Source organism: Nicotiana tabacum, chromosome 3 (genome assembly GCF_000715075.1).
Source record: "Nicotiana tabacum cultivar K326 chromosome 3, ASM71507v2, whole genome shotgun sequence".
NCBI classification, from domain to species: domain Eukaryota; kingdom Viridiplantae; phylum Streptophyta; class Magnoliopsida; order Solanales; family Solanaceae; genus Nicotiana; species Nicotiana tabacum.
In genome coordinates, this window is record NC_134082.1 from 155481003 (window position 1) to 155501793 (window position 20791).

Here is a 20791-nt window from a genome sequence, read left to right on the forward strand (position 1 = left end):
GATTCAGATTCCTTACCTGCATTCTTCTTAGCAAGTTCGACCTCGTCAGCCCTTGATCGTGTTCCCCCTATACCCAAGGTTTTTGTTGCTTCATTCCAATTCTCCACTCGCTCCTTCACCGGTGTACTCCTCTGAATTTATGGGTTCATTTTGCTCCCCTCTCCATCGAAATTAGTCTCCCGTATCACCAATTCAGCTAAATTTTGTTGAAATTCTGTCAAATTAACCAATTTACCGCTAGTTGTTTCAATCATTGGTTGCATTAAGTTTTGGATTGGAAACTTCAGGAATCCTTTTCCCTTGGCCACCGCCTTGGTTCCCACCCTTCCTGCGTTGGTCGCACCCAAATTCATCGTCGGAGTTGCAGTTTTGCTCTCCTTCCCATGGCGGTGTACGTTTAGGCTAATGTGCACTGAGAAAGTTTCAAACCGTCCATTCCGGAATAAAAAAAATAATACGTATCTTAACATAACATTTTACACCCTCATAGATATATTGTAGTTTACACTCGCACATTCAATATTTTTGCAATATTATTAGAACATACTTATATTATTATACAATATAAATAATATATTTACATTATATAAAAGTGTATAATAGTACATAAAAGTTTATAACAATATAGTAAAATATATAATACGTCATTAGCTATAGAGACTAACTTTTTGTGCAATATTCAATTACAATTTTTGTTCAAAATGAATTCAAATATCCATTAAATAACTTCAAATATTGTAGACAACCAATCTCGTTAGAGTATTTCCAACAAGTGTAAATATCACGCACTCCACAATTTTTACAAAAATCAAATCCAAAATTCATACCACTTCTTCAAGCTTGTCCAATAATGACGATTTACCTTACTCAAATTATACAAAGTAAGTAATTTAATTACTCTTTAAGCTCTAAACACATCAATAAATGGGGTTCGTCAATTAACAGCAATGTTAGATTTTAGAGGTATATAATATTGAACACCCTTTTATCGGATTTTTTTTATTTAGTATTTTTAAGTTTGAACACCCTAGATAAAGTTCTCGGCTTCGGCTACTGGGCTTCATTGAAGAAGAGAAATATGGGAAGTGACATAGGTTTCAAAATCTTCAAATTATATACTATATGGACCAATCGAGGTAAGGGCTAAAAGTCAAAACTTATTTTGGTTAGAAGCTTGGACGAGGTGACTGAGAGTGTAAATCTCTCTCTCTCTCTAAAATGGATTGATATGGATAGTTTGTATAATGAAGAGATAAAAGGAGAATAGATTAATAAAAAGAAAACTGATCCTTTAATTTATGCATCATGTTTATGTTGAAAACTTTGAAATATACTACAACAAATATAAAATATAATATTTGAAAAGAAAATATTATTTGTAATTTTTTAGTATTGACTATTGAGCCTATACATTGACAATTGGAAGGAATTATAAGATCAGCAAGAACAAAGGTAGAGCTTTCAAATATAATTTGAATTCTTGGCATCAACAGTAGTAGCAGATGCCGTAATTATAAATAGTAGTATAGATTCATCAACAGCTCCAAAGGCTAACTCGTACCTGGGCAAATACTTAAACTCCTATTAAATAATTAGACGTAAATATCTCCATGTCATAATGTATAGATATGTGAAGTATGCAGTCATTCACCACGGATTCTTGACAGTTGAGCCAAGGTAGGCCTCAACAATTTCCTTCATCTTTGTCAGCACCATAGAAGAGATTTTTTCAGCCGCAAACTGCTTCTCTGCACTCTTGTTGTTTACAACAATCATTAGCTTATTACCAGGTTCAGGAATAACCTTAATAGACCTCAATTTCATGTCACCCTGTACAGATGTATAGTAAACCTCCTGCCAATAAGCCACTTTGCATCCAATGAGAACTGCATAATATAACTGAAATCATATAAATACTGCATGGATTACAGCACAAAACCTATGATATGTAACGTGGACTAAACAAAACTAAGATGTGCTTCACAGGATGAACAGAGATTTGACAGATTCTTTGGAGTTTTCATGTGAGGCAACAAAGAAGCAACTTGACCACATGTTTTGTCATTTAAAGATGCACTTTAACGTTGTTTGTGTTTTTTTTTTTTATTATTAGTATTTATTTAAAAGGAATACTACATGTTGGCTTTATAACCATGCATTGAGGAATCACAGATACATGCTTCAAGTATTAAAACTGACCCAAGCTAGCAATAAAATATAAAGATGCAGTGTCAAGTATAGAATCAAACAGACCTGAAAAATATTCCAATATAGAACGTATATGAAACAGAATGCATGGAGTCAAAATCATGATTTACCTCTAGAAGGTGGAGTGAAATGCGTACCAATCAGGATAACTAAGGGACAAAACAAACATCACCAACAGAGTTCTGGACTAAATGCATGCTTTATGATCGAGTCTGCTAAACATCTTAAATTGAACCTTATGACTTCTGAGATTCAAATGAATACACACGGTCAAGAACACATAAGCATCACCAAAAACTTCAAAAAGAACTATAACTGGTATGGATTTTATTCATTGTTTCCAGCAAAAAGTGCAGAACCAGGCCAATCTAGAGCTTAAGCAATCGGGAATAATTTCTAGATGTCCTTCTACAGGGATACATGGAGAGAAAGATTTGTCAGCTATATGCTCAAGGAAAGCAACTATAGCAAAGGGATTGGTTGCTACCTTTGCTTTATTTCATAAATTTATAGAGTGGAGCAACATTACCACCATTCACATCAACCTATATCATTAAGAAGGTGCAACAGTTAGTACTACCACATATTGGTTGACTGTTTGTTGCTTCTATTTCTTTAAAGAAACAGACTGAATTAATTATTAGGATGTATTATATTGATAATAAGTTGTTAGTGCTGGAAATTAGTAAAAAATTGTCAACAAAAAGTGTAAATTTTTTAGGATGAATATGCATATTTTCAGAATTTGCAGTAATTTCAGAAACTAAACAACTGTCAGCAAATACTGTAAATCTTTTTTGGCTGAACATGCATATTTTTAGAATTTGCAGCAGTTTAATTTACATACATATAGGAGGAACATAATATTTTTTTCTTAGATAAATTATTAGGATGTATTATATTGGTAATAATTTATTAGTGCTGGAATTTAGTAAACAATTATCAACCAGACGTTCAAAAACAGAAATAGAAATAAGACTACAATAGATAATCACTTCAATTAGATAGTTCCACCTATTTGAGGATTGCCAGAAATTAATAAACAATTGCGAAAGTGACGTAAGAGAAATAAGGGTACGAAGCAAATACTTTCACACTTGCATTTTCATGTACTTGAAAAGTTTTGAAAATTTATGAACCATAGCAACAGAGAAGAGGAAGTATATAAAAATAAAAGCAATCCTAAGTAAGTTACTTTTGCATCTTGTAAAATCTCATGTACTTGAAACATTTGGAAAATTTATGAACTATAGCAGCAGAAAAGAGGAAGTATATTAAAATAAAAGCAATTATAAATATGTTACATTTACATCTTGTAAAATCAACTCCATAGAATATGGTATTTCTGGCTTGAAGCAATCCGGGATTTCCCATATTCGAAATACAACTTTCAAATTCCTGCATCGAATTGCTTGAAATTTATCTGATATCATGAAGTTTTGTAGCCATATTTGCAAAGTTCTATATTCTGAGCAAAGAGAAAAAGAAATTAAAAGAGGAGCCGCATAAACATTATTTGTAGTTATGGAGAAAGTGGATAAGTTATGAAGTTAGGGTAGGATGCACACGTTTGGGAAGATGATCGTGACTTTTTTAAAAATCTTTCTACCTGTTTCTTTTTGAAATCTATCTTATATTGTTTAAAACCGACTAATTCCAAATATGGGAGCCAATTCCAGACGTGGATCAAAGTAATTTTATTTATTGAATTTTCAGGTTTAACAATTAAAAAAAATCCCAACAAACGTGAGACTCTATGTAGATGTAAACTGAATCGGAAGTTTTAAACTTTGTGAACTTCTTTAAACAAAAACAAAAACAAAAAAAGAGCCCAACAAACATGGGACTCAGATATTAATGTAAACTGAATTAGCGAAAGAATTCCAAAGTGGGAATGGATAAAAGTAATTTTATTTATTGAACAACGCTAACCAGCATCAACATATTGTGAGGAATGGTTAGATAGCGTTAGGATGACATCATGCTCAATTTGCGATAAAACAATATATTTGGAGTTATTAATCTCTGATCATGAGTGCCTTATCTGTAGTAGTTGCAACTCTACCTGACTGCTAATGTTATTCATATGGGGAAAAAGAGAAACAAAAGCAAAGTGCTAACTATCTGATGCATGCATGAAATATCTGATGTCTAATTCTGCTAACTTCTTTCTTTTCCTACAATATTGCTATTTTAGCTATTAAGTAGTTCTCTAGAACGTAATTATTTGTCTTGCTCTAAGATGCAATATTATTAGGATAAAATACATTTCTTTCTAAAGCATTAGTCCATCTTTCATTTAGTCTAGTCTATATAGTCTATAACCAACTCCCGATCCAATTCCAATTTAGGTATAATTGAAGCAAATAAAAGGTGTGTTGTTCTTTCTAAAATATGATCATCTCATCAATTTTTAGATAAGATGACCATACAATACAATGCTAGAGCGCGTACAGAGAAAGAACTTACCACAATAAGAGCTTTGATACCATCTCTATGTGAAGGTCACTGAGTTAAAACAAAATTCAGGAAACTGTTAGAAGAATAAAGAAATATATAAAATAGTAAAGAATCAGAAATATTCCGAGTCCACAATTTTCTTGTGCGTCCTTAAGGAATTTTAATCCCCTCACACGTTGCCAAGGTATTGGATTAAATCCTCCCAGGATAAAATGGAATAAACCTTCCTGCAACAGTGGCAATACAAACTGCAGGATACCAACGAACTCAAAGAACGGAGCAAAATCACACTTACGAATTTGAGAGAGAGAGACTGCGAATTAGGATGCAGTATATTCAGAAAGAAAGAAGTTGTAGAGTCTTTTTCGTATCTTGAAGATGCAGCCTTGCCTCATAATTTATAGGCAAATATCAGAAGAGGTGTCTGGAAAGGTGCCTTTTCAGAAAATACGCGGCCTGCCGCGGTTCTACCGCGATCGCGGCCGAACCGCGGCCAGTGAGGCCCTCTGAACGTTCAGCAGTGATTTGGCATTTAATTAATTATTAAATAATTAAATAAATTTTGTCCAAAAATAATCTTATCCAAATCCAAAGCCGAGCGACGACGGCGCGAGGGTTCATTCTCTTCAACTCCTTTTAAGAGCTTTAAGAAGTGAATCTATATATAAGCACATAAATGTGATTGTCCCTCACCAATGAGGGACAAAGTGCAAGACAAAAGTTCACTTCTTCAAATTTTCATTTTCCCTCCATTTTATTTCCCTCCATTTCCAATTCACACTTCTTCTCTTTTAAAGCCCAATGGCTTAAAGTCCAACACTCTATCAATGGAAAAGCCATCCATATTTTGCTTGTAAATCCCAAGCAAAACATCAACAAAGTCCTCTCTACCTTCATTTTCCACTCTTCCACCCAATAAGTTACTCACCCTTTTATGATTATCTAAATGTTCTTCCACTACTCCCTCAAGAAACTCATCCATCTCCACTGCAACTCTCTCCACTTTTGCTTCTAAATCACTTACTCTATCAATCCATGCAAATGAAGGCAGAAATGTCCCAAAATCAAATCCACCTAATATTCCCACAAATTCCTTCATTAGCTTCCTACACTTCTCTCCACTCTCCCCTCCACTATATTTCCTCCCAAAAGCTGCTCTACTCACTATATCATTTGTAAGTGTCATAAACAATTCACTCAAATTCACTGCCTCTGGAGAACACTCACTGATTTTCTTTAGTAAAAGAGCTGTCTCTTCTTCCCTCATAACGCGAAAAGATTACGTACTAAGCAACTGAAGGACACAAATGCTTCTCATTTGTCTCCAGTACTACTCGCCATAAGGCGCGACAGAAACATCCTTATAGTCGTAAAGAAGTTTCTTGTTGATGTTGGATTTAGGCCTGTCACAGAAAATAAGGTCATGAGTTTTCATTATTTCGGAAGCTGCCTCAGCTGAGGAAACAACAAGTGTATTCACACTTCCCTGTTTAAGAAACATTAAGGGTCCATATTGTTGAGCTAAATTGTGTAGAGAGTGATGAGCCTAGTTTGTGCATGTGACCAATAAATGGTAATTTTGGGGGAGAAGGGGGAAGATTTTTGGTTTTAGTTTTAGTCATAAGGAGCCTCATAAAAAGGAAGGAAATGAGTGAAAGGGCTAAAAAAGAGGACAAAAATGGATTGAAAGACAATGACACTAGCCATTGTGAGGAGCTGAACATATTGTTTATGTGCTTGGTTTCAAATCAGAGACGTAGAAGAGGGGAATTGGGGTCGAAGTTTAACACAAATCTGAACTTCTGAAGAAGATTATTTATAATGTACATTAAGGAATTTAAAATGGGAATTTAATTTTTATAGACAGTCAAATAGTGGCATGATTTGTGTTTCTGCACTTTTAAATATCGTCGTATGTTTCTTTTTCTCAATTTTAGTCCCGTTATGCACCTTCCTCCTCTCTTTCCACCTTAATAATGGGTCGTTAGTTTCCATTTCTTTAATGGGATTTTTACAAACTTATTAACCACTTTTCTTTAGGTTCCTTAAGAATTACATTGTGTATCTATATTTACTATTTATGTACAAAATATAATAAAAGAAGGATCCCTTAAATATAGAAATTAATTTGTAACGTATCTCTCATTCCCATCTATCAGCTTTAGCCTCCTAAAATCACGATTTTCTTCCTAATTTCAAAAAAAATTAAAGTCATTCTCTCTTTCATACAAATCCACCAATATCTCTCTCATACAAATCAAACTATTATCTCTCTAAAATTGTAGCATCATATATTTCGCTGAACCAATTCCACCAACAACCATTAAAAAGCTTCAACTATTGACAAATCCATCGGCAGGTAGAGAGGTCTGCCATTGACATACCATTAAAAAGGTTCGAAACTTTGAATTAGATATTCGGATTTTACGAATTTGTGATTTCTTTGGATTGAGTGTTCTTGAAAACGATTGAAAATATCCTTTAGAGTTTATATCTTAATTTGAAGGGAGATTGTGTAAGTTTAAAGTTGGTTTTAGGTTGAATTTCAGATTGAAACTCGAGGAAGAAGAAGTTTTGGAATTGTATCTTAATTATTAGCAGTTGTGAGTTCGTGACGAATTTCACAATTTGTATAACAAATATATGATAGTTATAGATTAATTTATTAGTACTGTATCAGGTATTATTTTTGGATATTAAGGTACCATCTACTAGTTATATACAATTGTGATACATGTATGATACAATTATGTTTTACGTATTGATGTATCTGATACAATTTAAATACAATTATGATATAGTTATCATACAATTGCTGAATATTTCTTCATTTTCAGTGTTGTCTGGTCTCCCAACAGAAGAACGATACAATTGATGATTTAATAATATAAAGCTATCGGCAATGGTAGGAAGAGAGAAGATGGAGATTCTGAGCGTAGATGAAGGGATTTGGTTGTAAAAAAAGGAGAGAGAAGAGGAGAGGGGAAAAAAGGAAAGGATATAATTAGATCCCTTAATTGAAGGTACTAATAATGAGGTGAGAGCCTTTTAAGGAGCAATCTACACAATTTGTAAGAAAAACCTAGATACTTATTAAAAGTTACAAAACATAGAGAACATTGGTAAAATAAGTTTTTAATAGAGTGTAGCTAGGTAATAATCCCTTCTTTTAATTGTTTTCAATTATTAAAAGCAGATATAGACAAACTTATAGAATATAGCCCAAATGTGGCGCACATATTATTTTTAATTTATTGGACGTGTGGAACAAGGGAGCGTTGACATAACCGGTAAAGTTGCTGCCAATGACCAGGAGGTCACGAGTTCGAACCGTTGACACCTCTTGCAAAAATGCCTTAAAAATATAATAATAAATTTGATGTTTACAATTCCAATTGGTTTTTATGAGCATTGTTCAATGACAACTAAAAAAATTAATGAGAATTTTCCACTGTTTGACAAAGTCTGGGGAAGAAGACGAAGTCTTGTGGCAGAGTGAAAAAAAAAAGGTTCCACTTGGGGTCTCAATGGCTTCTTAGTGTCATCGTCAAGCTCTCCTACTACTGATGAATAACCCGTAAACTTTTGGAGTATATTCAAATTTTCTGGATTCAGGGATTACTAAATTCCCCGGGTGGAAGTTGTTGGTGATTAATTGGATAAAACTTATATCGAAGACACAAAAAATGTGGTCTTGTCGTCAAGGATTTATCAACGCTATCTATATTTATTATTATCACTAGTGCATTTTTCCGCGAAACAAAATAGTACAAATATAATGTGATCCTGTTATAAACTTAATTGAGATAGAAGATATACGATTTTCATGCATTATACACATATAAATTTTTCCTCCTGTTAGGTACAAAACTCACAATATCACCAAAAAAATTAACAAAATTGTATTATAAATAAAACAGTAAATATTATATAGTCAAAGTCTGTAAAACTCAAAAATGGTATACATTAGTTATTGAGTATTGCAGTATTCTCGTGGTTGTGCATTGATTCTATGTAAAATTTTAGAAAGAAATATTGTTTGTAAATGAATACATGAACACTCCTACAATTTAAAATCTAGAAAGAACAAAAAGAAGAGATACACTATATTCAAAAACAAATTTGAACCTGCAGAACTTAATAAAAGCAAATGTAGAGGACTGTAAATGAAAATCAAAAGAACACTGAGAATGAGATTTAAGAAATTAAATGTAGAATTAAATACTTTCCAGCTTTAGCTCATTCCAGATGTTCACAGGACAGCCTTCAGTTTTTAAGGTGCAGAAAGAAAAGAAAATGCTCATTTTCAAGCAGAATAAATCTTCCCTATATTCCTCTTGATTTCCTTCTGTTTCATCCGGAAACCTTCTATATGATATTAGTCTTGTAGTAATCCGTAGTCCTCATTACTATTATCAAAGTAACGTGTGCTTCAAATATATTTACCCAAGAAAGTAGGATAAAAGCATGTAACATTGTTTCCCAATACAAGCCAATCCTTTGACGGTTGATCTTGTAATCCCATTGTTAGCATTCAACATGACTTTCAACTTCCATTTGAAATATAACTTAGTAGTCGTTCATCGAACTCCTCCAAATTAAATTTGCATTTTGCTTGGTAAACCTCAGTCACACCTTCATCAACACTTCCAATTATACTAAAACTTTTGGAGGTATGTGCCCTCGGAAAAGGTCTACACACAAAAATACTCCTCTTCAGCATCAAAATGAAGCTAAAACTTCTAATTGAATGATCATGAGAACACATACCCTGCAGCCTAATGACAATTAATGCATGGAAGAGATACTCAAAACCATTTCAGATTTTTTGTGATCCTCTTCATTCATCTCGTGTCCTGATATGTGCAAAGCTGCATTTCAATGATTCAGGATTAGGAATAAATACTATATCCATAAAATCACAAAACATTTTTCAAGAAAGAAAAGGAACATAAATAGTTAATGTTGGATTATGGGTCATGGGTCGCTCCATGTGGGCTGACCCGACCCGGTTAGGAGCGATAAGGGAGAGAGGTTTATCACTAGACCACAAACACCCACTAAATTGAACGTGCAAAAAGGGGTGAGTGGTGGGTTATCTTCCTTAACCGTTATTTCTCTGCCTATTTATGTGAAGGAGAAAATATAGAACTACATACAGTAAAAAATTTCTATGAATCTCTTCTTCTCCCAACGAAAAATACACACAAGTAAGGGCATCTAATTGGTGGAAGATTAACTGTGTTTCCTAGTGATTCAAAGTTCGGTTTGGGGCAATTGTTTCGGTGGTGAGTTCAACAATTCTTCCGCTGCGTTGACAGGTACGCTAATGTTGTTCTCGCCCCGTTATTATTATTCTAACAATGATATCAGAGCATGGTTGTATCCGTACTCCGTGTTCTCCGCTGCAATTTTTATCCTTATAAAGAAAAGTTTGCATTCTATCTTTGCTTGAGGAGTCTGTGACCATCAATTCTTGCTCTTCGAACAAGATGATATCTATGTGGCCATCAAGTCTCTGGCCATCAATTATTTTGAACTCTCATCTATCTATAACAAGAGGGTGTGCTCCCAGAAACAAGTGAGGCAGCATTCTTGCAATCTGTTTCGATGGTCATGGATCGACACATTGATGACTTGATTAAGTAAAACACATGAGATGTAGATTTTTTGTGAATAACCTGATTAAGAAAAATGTTTGAAGATGTAGATTTTTATGCATATGTTATTTCCCGAGTTCTCAATGCGTCTTTATGCATAATTACTCGGCCTACAGATAAGGGCATATAACTTGGCATGTTTTAGGTTTTGCTTATTGCGGTACTATGACTTGATAAATATATCCTACTATAGCTATGATGGACCAAATCTATAACAAGATGATATAGTAAACAACTTTTAAGTTAGCAAAGAACGGTGGGTAGTACAGTGAAGTACAATCAGCAATTCTAATGGGTTGTTACACTTTTAAAAGTCCTTTTATTTTTCAATATGAACAATTGTACCTCTATGGATCACTGCCTTGACTCTAGCTTCTATCATGTTCAATAGACGAGGTGTGTGTGGAGATTTTGACAAATATATATATGTGCCCATCTGTTTTCATGTGAGGAGCGAGATACAAGACTCAAAAGTAAGGTTATTCCGTTCTGGAATGCTGGTTCATAAGCATTCTGTTCTCATTATATGCTTTTACTTGTTGAAACTGGAAAACGGTGGCTGTGGACCAACACAATTTTAGTTTCACCAAGTCAAGGTCTTTATCACACTTGTTTATTCATGATATCATGTGATTGCTAGAAATCAGGCCTTAATTAAACTCACTATCTACTTAATATAGAAAATTAGTTTAGCCCTTATCCCTTATATTGATATACTTCTACGAGTTATTGTGACATATGTTGTCACATTGAGTGGTTGTAGCCATTCTTATTGTTTCCTTGATTCAATTTCAGATATGGCTGAACAGGGACAAATTCGAATTACTCCAAGTGAGAGTTCTCGAAGTCAAGGAAGGGGACAACGTAGAAGGATACATCGTCGCATGACTTTTTTCTATAATGATTCAGACTCGGAGCCTGAAGTCATCAGGAATGTCCCAAGGGCGAGACAAAATGAGTTAAAGGATCGAAGAGCTGAACGAAGGGAAAGAGAAAAGAAATTTAGGGAGTTTAAGGAATTTAAAATGGGCCCTGATGTTTCCGTTCTTGAACATGTACACCTTTTTAAGATAAAAATAGTTGAATTGGCTAATTACGTAGAAATTACTGATTGGGAAGCATTAGCTATTTTAGCAGACTCTCTTCGAGAGCCTTGGGGTGAAATTTTAACTGAGATTTATCATGATGTTTGGCCTAGTGCACCTTTTAGCGTATATGAGCAAGAGTTAGTGTTCGATTGGTATATGGATGTCCTAGCAAACACGTAAATTGTTATTATTTGTTTTATCTTAATGAAATTTATATTATGTTATTTGTCTCACCAGTTACATACATTGTTTATTATATTTTTTTGTAATGGATTGAGACTTGAAATAAAGTACACACTAAGAAATGATTTTAATATTAATTAAAAATATTTAGATATAGATGATAAATGGAAACGTAGTGACTGTTCTCTTCTATACTAAATGTAGAATTAATATTATAATTAATTTACTTGAGTGTGTAATCACATGCATAAATTAACTGAAGTATATATTGATGAGTTAAACTTGTAAAATTGTCTCTAATAACAGACATGGCATCAAAAAGTATCATTGCCGACTGGAACAAGGGTGACAAACTGAATGGTGAAAACTACGATATCTGGAGTCGTAAGATGTGGTATGTACTCGAAGAGCAAGATGCTCTTGAAAGTATTAACCATGTTATGAGTCACCCAGAGGAGGGTAACACTCAAAACCGTACGTGGAGCTTCCGCCTCATATGGCTCCTCTAGGGATGGAGGTAGGCCCAGCCCAGGCTTGTGCGGTTAAGCTTTTTTCCCATGAGCATGGTTTTGGGCTAGGTTACCAACCTCAAGAGGAGGATTCCTTTTTATTTTGAGAAATGATTTCATTCGCGCTAAAGCAGCAGCATACTTTCAAGGCTGAAGGAAGATCTAAAGCGAAAAGCCTAGAAGACTATATTGTCAGACTCGGAGGTAGCAGTAAGATCTCTGTCTCCAGAGAAGGCATGAGGGTTTTCTAAAAGTCTCCTCTCATTACTTATGGATAAAGCTCTTAAGCTTAAGCTTTTACGAACTGTTTAGCTATATTTGTCTCCTTTTCTTAGTCCCCATCAGGAAAGAAAGCTCTAGAGTCTATCTACCCTTGGTGTTAAAGGGAGAACTGCGAGGAGCCAACCCTAGTACGAGAGGACTGGGTTGGGCTAACCTATGGTGTACCGGTCTTTAGATCTTCCTGTGAGTTAGGCCTAATACTCTACTATATAGGATAGGCTAGGCTCCTTCCTCTGTTCTTAGAACAGAGGGGAGCTTGCTTTCTGATTCAATTCCGCTGCTAGGGTGAGCTAACTCCAAAAAACCCGTCCACAGTTCGGATTTCAGGCTGCAACTCGCCTGCATGAAGCCTGAATCGCTAGTAATCGCCGGTCAGCCACAGGGCGGTGAATTCCTTCCAGGGCCTTGTACACACCGCCCCTCTCCTTTTCTAGCTGCCCAGATTGAATTCCTCTGGGAACAACTAAACTATTAGCCAAAGGTCTAGTGGAAACTGCTTAGTCGTTGAAAGCTTGTGAATACTAGAGCCAGTGAAACGGTAGCTACTAAAGCGTAAACTGCTCGTTTTTCCTTCCCCGCGAGTAACACGGCCCAACACAGGAGGGATCTGGAAACTTACAATGTTTGGAAAAAAAAAAGATTCCACTGCACGTGGAATTATTGTAAGTTCAGTTGCTGATGATCTCATCCACAAATGTGAGCAATATCCTACTGCTCAAGCCATGTGGGCACATTTAAGAGAGGCATATGGGGGTACGACTGCGACTCGCCTTCGACAGCTGACAATCAAGTTGGACACGTACAAAAAACATCATGATCATGGTGTTAAGCAACATCTAAGGGTGATGTTGAATATGATTGCTCAACTCAAAAGTGTTGGCCATGTTCTCTCTGATGAGCAGCAGGTGCAGGCAGTGATTCGGTCTCTTCCCAATAATTGGGAACATTCGAAGGTTAATTTGACCCACAATGATAGCATCAAAACTTTTGCTGATGTTTCCCGCCATGTGGAGCTTGAAGACGAGTGGCTTGGTGCTGCTAAAGCTGTACCTAATGCCTTTATGGAGAAATCAAGTGGTACAAAGAAATCAAGCTTCAAGCGCAAGAGAAACTGGAAAAATGATGGAAAGGGTAAGGAGACCGAAAAAGGACCCTCCAAGAAAAGAAACAAGCCAAATTCCAAGAAAGGAAAACAGTTCTACAAGAAGAAAGACAAGAGCAAGATGAAGTGTTACAATTGCCAAGTCCAAGGGCATTTTGCTCGTGAGTGCACTGAGCCGAAAAAGGTAGCATTTCAAAGCGCATCTCTTAGTGTTGTATATGTTTCTAGCATTGTTTTACTAACTGAATCTTATCCTGTGTGGATTGTAGACTCAAGGGCCACCGACCATGTGAGTCGCGATAGAGAAGCGTTTATAGAGTTTCGTCGAGTTCCACCTGGATCAAAGCATGTATATGTGGGAAACAATGCAAAGCTTGAAGTCAAAGGGATAGGCACTTGCAGTATAGATATGTGTGGTGGCCGATCTTTGATATTGCATGACGTCCTATATGTTCCAGAGATTCGACGAAACTTAGTATATGTGTTTGTTCTTCTAGATTTAGATTTCAATTTGAACTTTAGTCGCATTGGTCTTAGAATTACTCAAGACAATGTTTTTTATGGTTTTGAACATCGTTATGATGGTTTTATTGTGTTAGATTGTAATCCTTCTACGTATAACTATTATGTTGATTGTTGTGTTATGGCATGTTATTCTAGTAACAATGATGTTGATGTTATTACATGGCATGCAAGATTAGGTCACATAGGGCACGACCGAATGAATAGATTGGCTAAGGAAGGACATCTAGGTCCTTTCTCTAAAATTGAAATGTCAACTTGTGAAAATTGTCTTGCTGGAAAGATTACACGTAAACCATTTGGAAAGGCTAAGAGAGTTGATTTTCCATTGCAATTAATCCATTCTGATATCTGTGGTCCAATGAATGTGAGGGCTAGGTCTGGTGCTTTATATTTCATTACGTTCATTGATGATTTCACATGCTTTGGTTATGTCTATTTGATCTCTCATAAATCTGAAGCACTTGAATGCTCTAAGAAATATGTGAATGAAGTTGAAAATCAATTAGACAAAAGGATTAAGACCTTAAAAACCGATAGAGGGCGTGAATATCTTTCAAAAGAATTTGAAGAATTGTGCAATGAAAAGGGAATCACCAGACAGTTAACTATTCCATACACACCTCAACAAAATGGTGTAGCAGAAAGAAGGAATAGAACATTATTGGACATGATAAGGTCCATGATGGCGCAGGCAAATTTACCTATCTTCTTTTGGGGAGATGCGTTATTGACTGCAACTTACATATTGAACAAAGTGCCTTCTAAATCAGCTTCTTCCACTCTTTATGAGCTATGGACTGGTCATAAACCAAACTTAAAGGATTTACGACCTTGGGGTTGTGCTGCATACGTAAAAGATTCTTTTAGCAAGTTTGGTAAATTAGGTCCAAAAGGCAAGAAATGTATCTTTATAAGATATTCAGAACACTCCAAAGGTTATATGTTCATTGGTGAATTAGAGGATGGAAGTGTTACTGAAATTGAATCGCGAGATGTCACATTTTTGAAAAATAATTTTCCAAAGAAGGGCGAGGTAAAGAATGGAGAGCCTCTTTATGAAATGTTGAACTCAGATAGTCAGCAAGTGTCTTCTGACACAGTTGATAATCATATTGATCAAAATCTTATTCTTGATCCGAGTGGGAGTGGGAGTGGGAACTCTCAATCCCAAAATCCTTCTGACGAACCTGAATTTCAACTAAGAAAGAGTGCCAGGAAAAATATACTCAAACGTACTTATGAAATTGAAGATTATATTTTCTTGGTATCTCCCACAGAAATGGATGAGCCAAAGTCTGTGACTGAGGCTTTATCGAGCCCCGAAAAAGATGAGTGGATGAAAGCAATGAAAGAAGAATTAGAGTCCATGAAAACCAACAAAGTCTAGGATCTAGTTGACCTTCCGCCTGGGCGTAGAGCCATTGGGAACAAATGGATTCTCAAAGTTAAACGCAAAGCGGATGGGTCAATAGAAAGATACAAGGCACGATTGGTGGCAAAAGGCTTTACTCAAGAAGCTGGAATAGATTATAAGGAAACATTTTTACCAGTTGTGAAGTTTACCTCAATTCGCTTACTTTTGGCTATTGTTACACATTTGGATTTGGAATTACATCAAATGGACGTGAAGACAGCTTTTCTCAATGGAGAACTGAACGAAGAAATCTACATGGAACAGCCAGTAGGCTTCATCGTTAAAGGCCAAGAAAAGAAGGTCTGTAAATTGAAAAGATCTATTTATGGTCTGAAGCAATCTTCAAGGCAATGGTATTTGAGATTTCACAAGGACGTGATCTCATATGATTTCACCATGATCAATGAAGACCATTGCATTTATGTGAGGAAGTCCAATGGGATGTTTGTAATTCTTTCTATTTATGTGGACGATATTTTATTAGCCGGAAACAATTTGGAGTGTGTGAAAACGATCAAGGCATGACTTTCAAAGTCATTTGATATGAAAGATATGGGCGAGGCTATATCCTTGGAGTTAAGATCCAAAGAGACCGTTCCAAAAAGTTATTGAGTCTATCTCAAGAAACTTATATAAAGAAAATTTTGGAGCGTTTTCGCATGAACAGTTGCAAATCCATGGATACTCCTATAGCGAAAGGTGAAACTTTAAGCCTTGAAATGTGTCCCAAGACTGAAAATGAAAAGGAAGACATGTCTCGAGTTCTGTATTCAAGTGTTGTCGCGAGCTTGATGTACGCTATGATGTGTACTCGCCCAGCCATTTGTTATGTCGTAGGTCTGGTTAGCAGGTATCAATCCGATCCTTGAAGAGATCATTGGAAAATTGTAAAGAGAATTTTCAGATACCTGAAGGGAACTGCAGATTATTCATTATGTTATAGTGAAAATGATTTATACTTGAGAGGATATACAAATGTTGATTTGGGCTGGTGATCGGAATGATAGAAAATCAACATCCAGTTATGCCTTCTTACTTAATGCTGGTGCTATATCATGGAAAAGTAAGAAACAAACTTGTACAGCCCTTTCAACAATGGAAGTTGAGTTCGTGGCTTGTGCGTCTGCAGTACAAGAAGTTGTTTGGTTGAAGAGATTCTCTGAGCATTTGAATATTACAAAGAACTCTCAAGGTCCCATGACTCTATATTGTGATAGTCAAGCGGCTATGGCATATACAAAAGATCCTAAGTATCACAGCAAGACCAAACACATTGACATCAAGTATAACTTTGTAAGAGACATGGTAGCAAGTGGAAAGATAAATTTATAGTACATTCCTACGCGAAGCATGATAGCTGATCCTTTTACAAAGGCGATATCTGGAGACCTGTTTGAGAAACATTTTATGGCTCTAGGTTTGCGAAGGATATGAATATATTTATGTATTGTAAATGACTTAAGTATTATAATATGCTCATCAATATTTGACTCTTGAATTATGCTTATATCTCGTATGTATGTGATGAATGTTTTGTTGATAAAGTGTGTCGAACAAGTCGCGAGATTGGCTCTCTCACACGAGCAATCGCCTCTTACATTAAGAATCGTGAAGAGATGAAACCTTATAGAACCTTGGATAATGTGAGGTTATATTCACTTGTAGAGGTCGGTCTTGACAACTAATCAGACTTACGAATTTTACAATTCGATTTTGACTTGTTTTGTAAGCCAGATGGAAGTTTATCTAAGAAGATGGTTTGAGGATTATTGAAGTGAGGAACTTGGGTTAGACATTTAGAGGTGTCTAGACCAAGATCTATACGGTGTTGAATAATTAAAAGAATAAGGCACATACGCTAATATAAGGTGAGAACACCGTAACATGTGTTTCATACCACGTGTGCTATCGACCATGGGATAATGGAAGAATGAATCCCTACTTCTTCATTTTGTAAGATCCCAAAGCAGTTAGAGTAACTTTTATTGAAATACCATTTGACCTTTTACTGTCTCTTGAAGTGCACTAATAGCCATGATTGATTCAGCAATGCAGTGCATGTCTAGGAAAGTAGTTGATTTGGAATGGAAAGATTCGAGTAGAAAGGTTTAGACGACTAAAATTTAGTAATTTAACTTGTATTCATAGGTCGACCATTACACTTACCATGAGGGTATTGGGTCTAATTATGGATACAATGTTATATGAGAACTCGAGTTTGCCTCTTTTGAGGATGAGGGATTGAATAAGTAGCTACTGCAATAGCGAATGATGTCTGGAGTATTGCGAGTAATAATATCCTCATGCTAGTAGTGAATCCTTTCCATATGTGATTGGATTTCTACATAGAGCTTTAGTACAACCTTTAATTGGTTTTGGAATTTTACAGCTCTTTGTGCTCGCAGGTCACACCAACTATTTGCCAGTATGAAAAGTGTGTCAAAGACATCGGTCTAGCCCACTATGAGCGAAGTGGGAGATGTTGGATTATGGGTCATGGGTCTCTCCATGTGGGCTGACCCGACCCGGTTAGGAGAGATAAGGGAGAGAGGTTAAGGGAAGTTACCACTAGACCACAAACACCCACTAAACTGAACGTGCAAAAAGGGGTGAGTGGTGGGTTATCTTCCTTAACCGCTATTTCTCTGCCTATTTATGTGAAGGAGAAAATATAGAACTATGTACAGTAAGAATTTTCTCTGAATCTCTTTTTCTCCCAACGAAAAATACACACAAGTAAGGGCATCTAATTGGTGGAAGATTAACTTTGTTTCCTAGCGATTCAAAGTTCGGTTTGGGGCAATTGTTTGGATGGTGAGTTCAACAATTCTTCCGTTGCGTTGACAGGTACACTAATGTTGTTCTCGCCCCGCTATTATTATTCTAACAGTTAATTATGGACTGCTTGTGATACAGGGAATGGTATCAGATAATGAATAGTGCAGCTGATGGCAGAGTAGATGTTTTTCTTAGCCTCATGCATAATGGCAGAAAAAGTAAGACAGAATACTCCATTTATTTAACTGCGCCACCTAACAGAATTTTTGGAACAAAAAATTACAAACCTAGTACATATGGTAATCATGACCCCAGGACATCATGACATTATCAAGCGATATTTTTCAGAATAAACTCCATACTATTCCCCAATTATTCAGAGTAAATAAGCTGGATAGTGATAATCAATTTTTGTTTTGAAATGTTGCAGAATAGGCAATTGAGTAGTATGAAGAATGAAGTTCTACGAGGAAAAGCAAGACTTGTGGAAAAAATATAAAGGAAAACCAAAGATGGAAAAAACTCTAGTAGAAATGAACTTCAGTGCAAATTCTCTATTTAGGAAGCTAAGGACAGGATTATACAACATGATTATGAGATAGACTGCATGAATTTATTGAAAAATTAAATTCAAGCGTTAAATCAGTTGTTTCATATGCCAACAAATGAAAATATTCTTTGAAGGTCCATAGGAAAACAAAAAAGGCTAATGAAATGTTGAAGATTGACTCATTATATTTAGCTTAGCATTATATGGCATCATAATTAATGCCCTTGAACAGCAGAAGCTGAGAATGATCTAGTGAAAGAGAAGTATCCAATAACGATACCGTAAACGAAAACATAAGTTAGAAAATGCGAGACAGAACCCTCGTCATCTGCCAGAATAAAAACTAATGGAGCCATATATATAACTTCGATAGTACCGAAAGTAATTAAGTAGAAGTAGATCTCGATACAAAAAGTCAACTAAAAAGAAAGAGGGGAGAAGAAGACATTACCAACTACTGATGATAGTGGTTGATGTTTTGGTCCAATTACCCAGAAAAATGATTCTCTTCCAATTTATGATCAAATCTGCAATAAAGTGAAGCCAAATGACCAAAAGCTTGAAAACTTGGTGACGACATGTAGTGAAAAACAGTCCAAAATCATTTTCCCTATTAAAGAATATCAAGAGAGCAAAGAGTAAAGAATATTATATTTGAAGCAGATATTTGGATTAGAAATTTCAGATTAAATAGACTTTTTAGTTGTTAATCGATTTTTTAAAAAAAAATCCAGCCGCCCCCCCCCCCCCCTTTTAAGTTACCGCTTGATTGTCAACTAATTGAATTCCAATTCAAATGACATTCTGGATGTTCAAACGAACAAACAGTGACTTTATTTTCGGATAATAACAAATAGTGACTTTAATTTCACAAAACATAACAAAAGTCTGATTAACAAATTATAGGGTAAAAGATGCCATTAATTCAATCACTATTCCAGATCGACCATACTGCAACAACAACAACAACAACCCAGTATAATCCCACAAGTGGGGTCTGGGGAGGGTAATATGTACGCATACCTTACCCCTACCCCGAAGGGTAGAGAGGCTGTTTCCAGGAGACCCTCGGCTCAAAAGCAACAGAAGCCGATATATTAGTACCATAAAAATGCATAATAAAAATGCATAATAAAATAACAGCAATATAATAGATATGAAATACAGAATACGAAATACGAAAAAGATGGCTGGTATAGTAAAACTAGCAGGTAAAGCCCTGCATCAATAGACGACCAATGACATTCTTAGTTCAACTCCTAATTGGTTAGTCTCACTCTATTGTGCTGTAAAAATATTCACAACTCTCCCCTAACCTACAACCTTAATACTCGACCTCCATAATTCCCTGTCAAGGGCCATGTCCTCAGTAATCCTAAGTCGCGTCATGTCCTGTCTGATCACCTCTCCCCAATACTTCTTATGTCGTCCTCTACCTCTCCGCGTGCCCACTATAGCCAGTCGCTCACACCTCCTCACCGGTGCATCAGTGCTCCTCCTCTGAATGTGCCCGAACCATCTGAGTCTTGTTTCCCGCATCTTGTCCTCCATGGGGGTCACGTCCACCTTCTCTCGAATATCTTCATTCCTAATCTTATCCATTCTTGTATGCCCGCACATCCACCTCAACATCCTCATCTCTGCTACTTTCATCTTCTGGATGTGTGAGTTCTTTACCGGCCAACATTCAGTTCCATATAACATGGCAGGCCTAACCACTGCTCTATAAAACTTACCTTTTAGTAACGGTGGCACTTTCTTGTCACACAAGACTCCCGACGCTAACCTCCACTTCATCCACCCCACCCCTATACGATGTGTGACATCCTCGTCAATCTCCTTGATCCCCTGGATAACCGATCCAAGGTACTTGAAACTACCCCTCTTGGGAATGACTTGAGAGTCAAGCCTCACTTCAACTCCCGCTTCCGTCGGCTCAACTCCAAATTTGCACTCGAGGTATTCCGTCTTCGTCCTGCTCAACTTGAAACCTTTAGACTCAAGAGCATGTCTCCAAATCTCTAGCCTCTCG

The 20791-nt window shown here is 36.1% G+C and overlaps 1 pseudogene; it reads right to left on the reverse strand.

Annotated features, from left to right (window-relative positions):
• Positions 1–1647: 1647 nt before the first annotated feature.
• On the reverse strand, positions 1648–6431 carry LOC107792408 (cytochrome P450 736A117-like; annotated as a pseudogene).
• Between the last annotated feature and the right edge of the window lie 14360 nt (positions 6432–20791).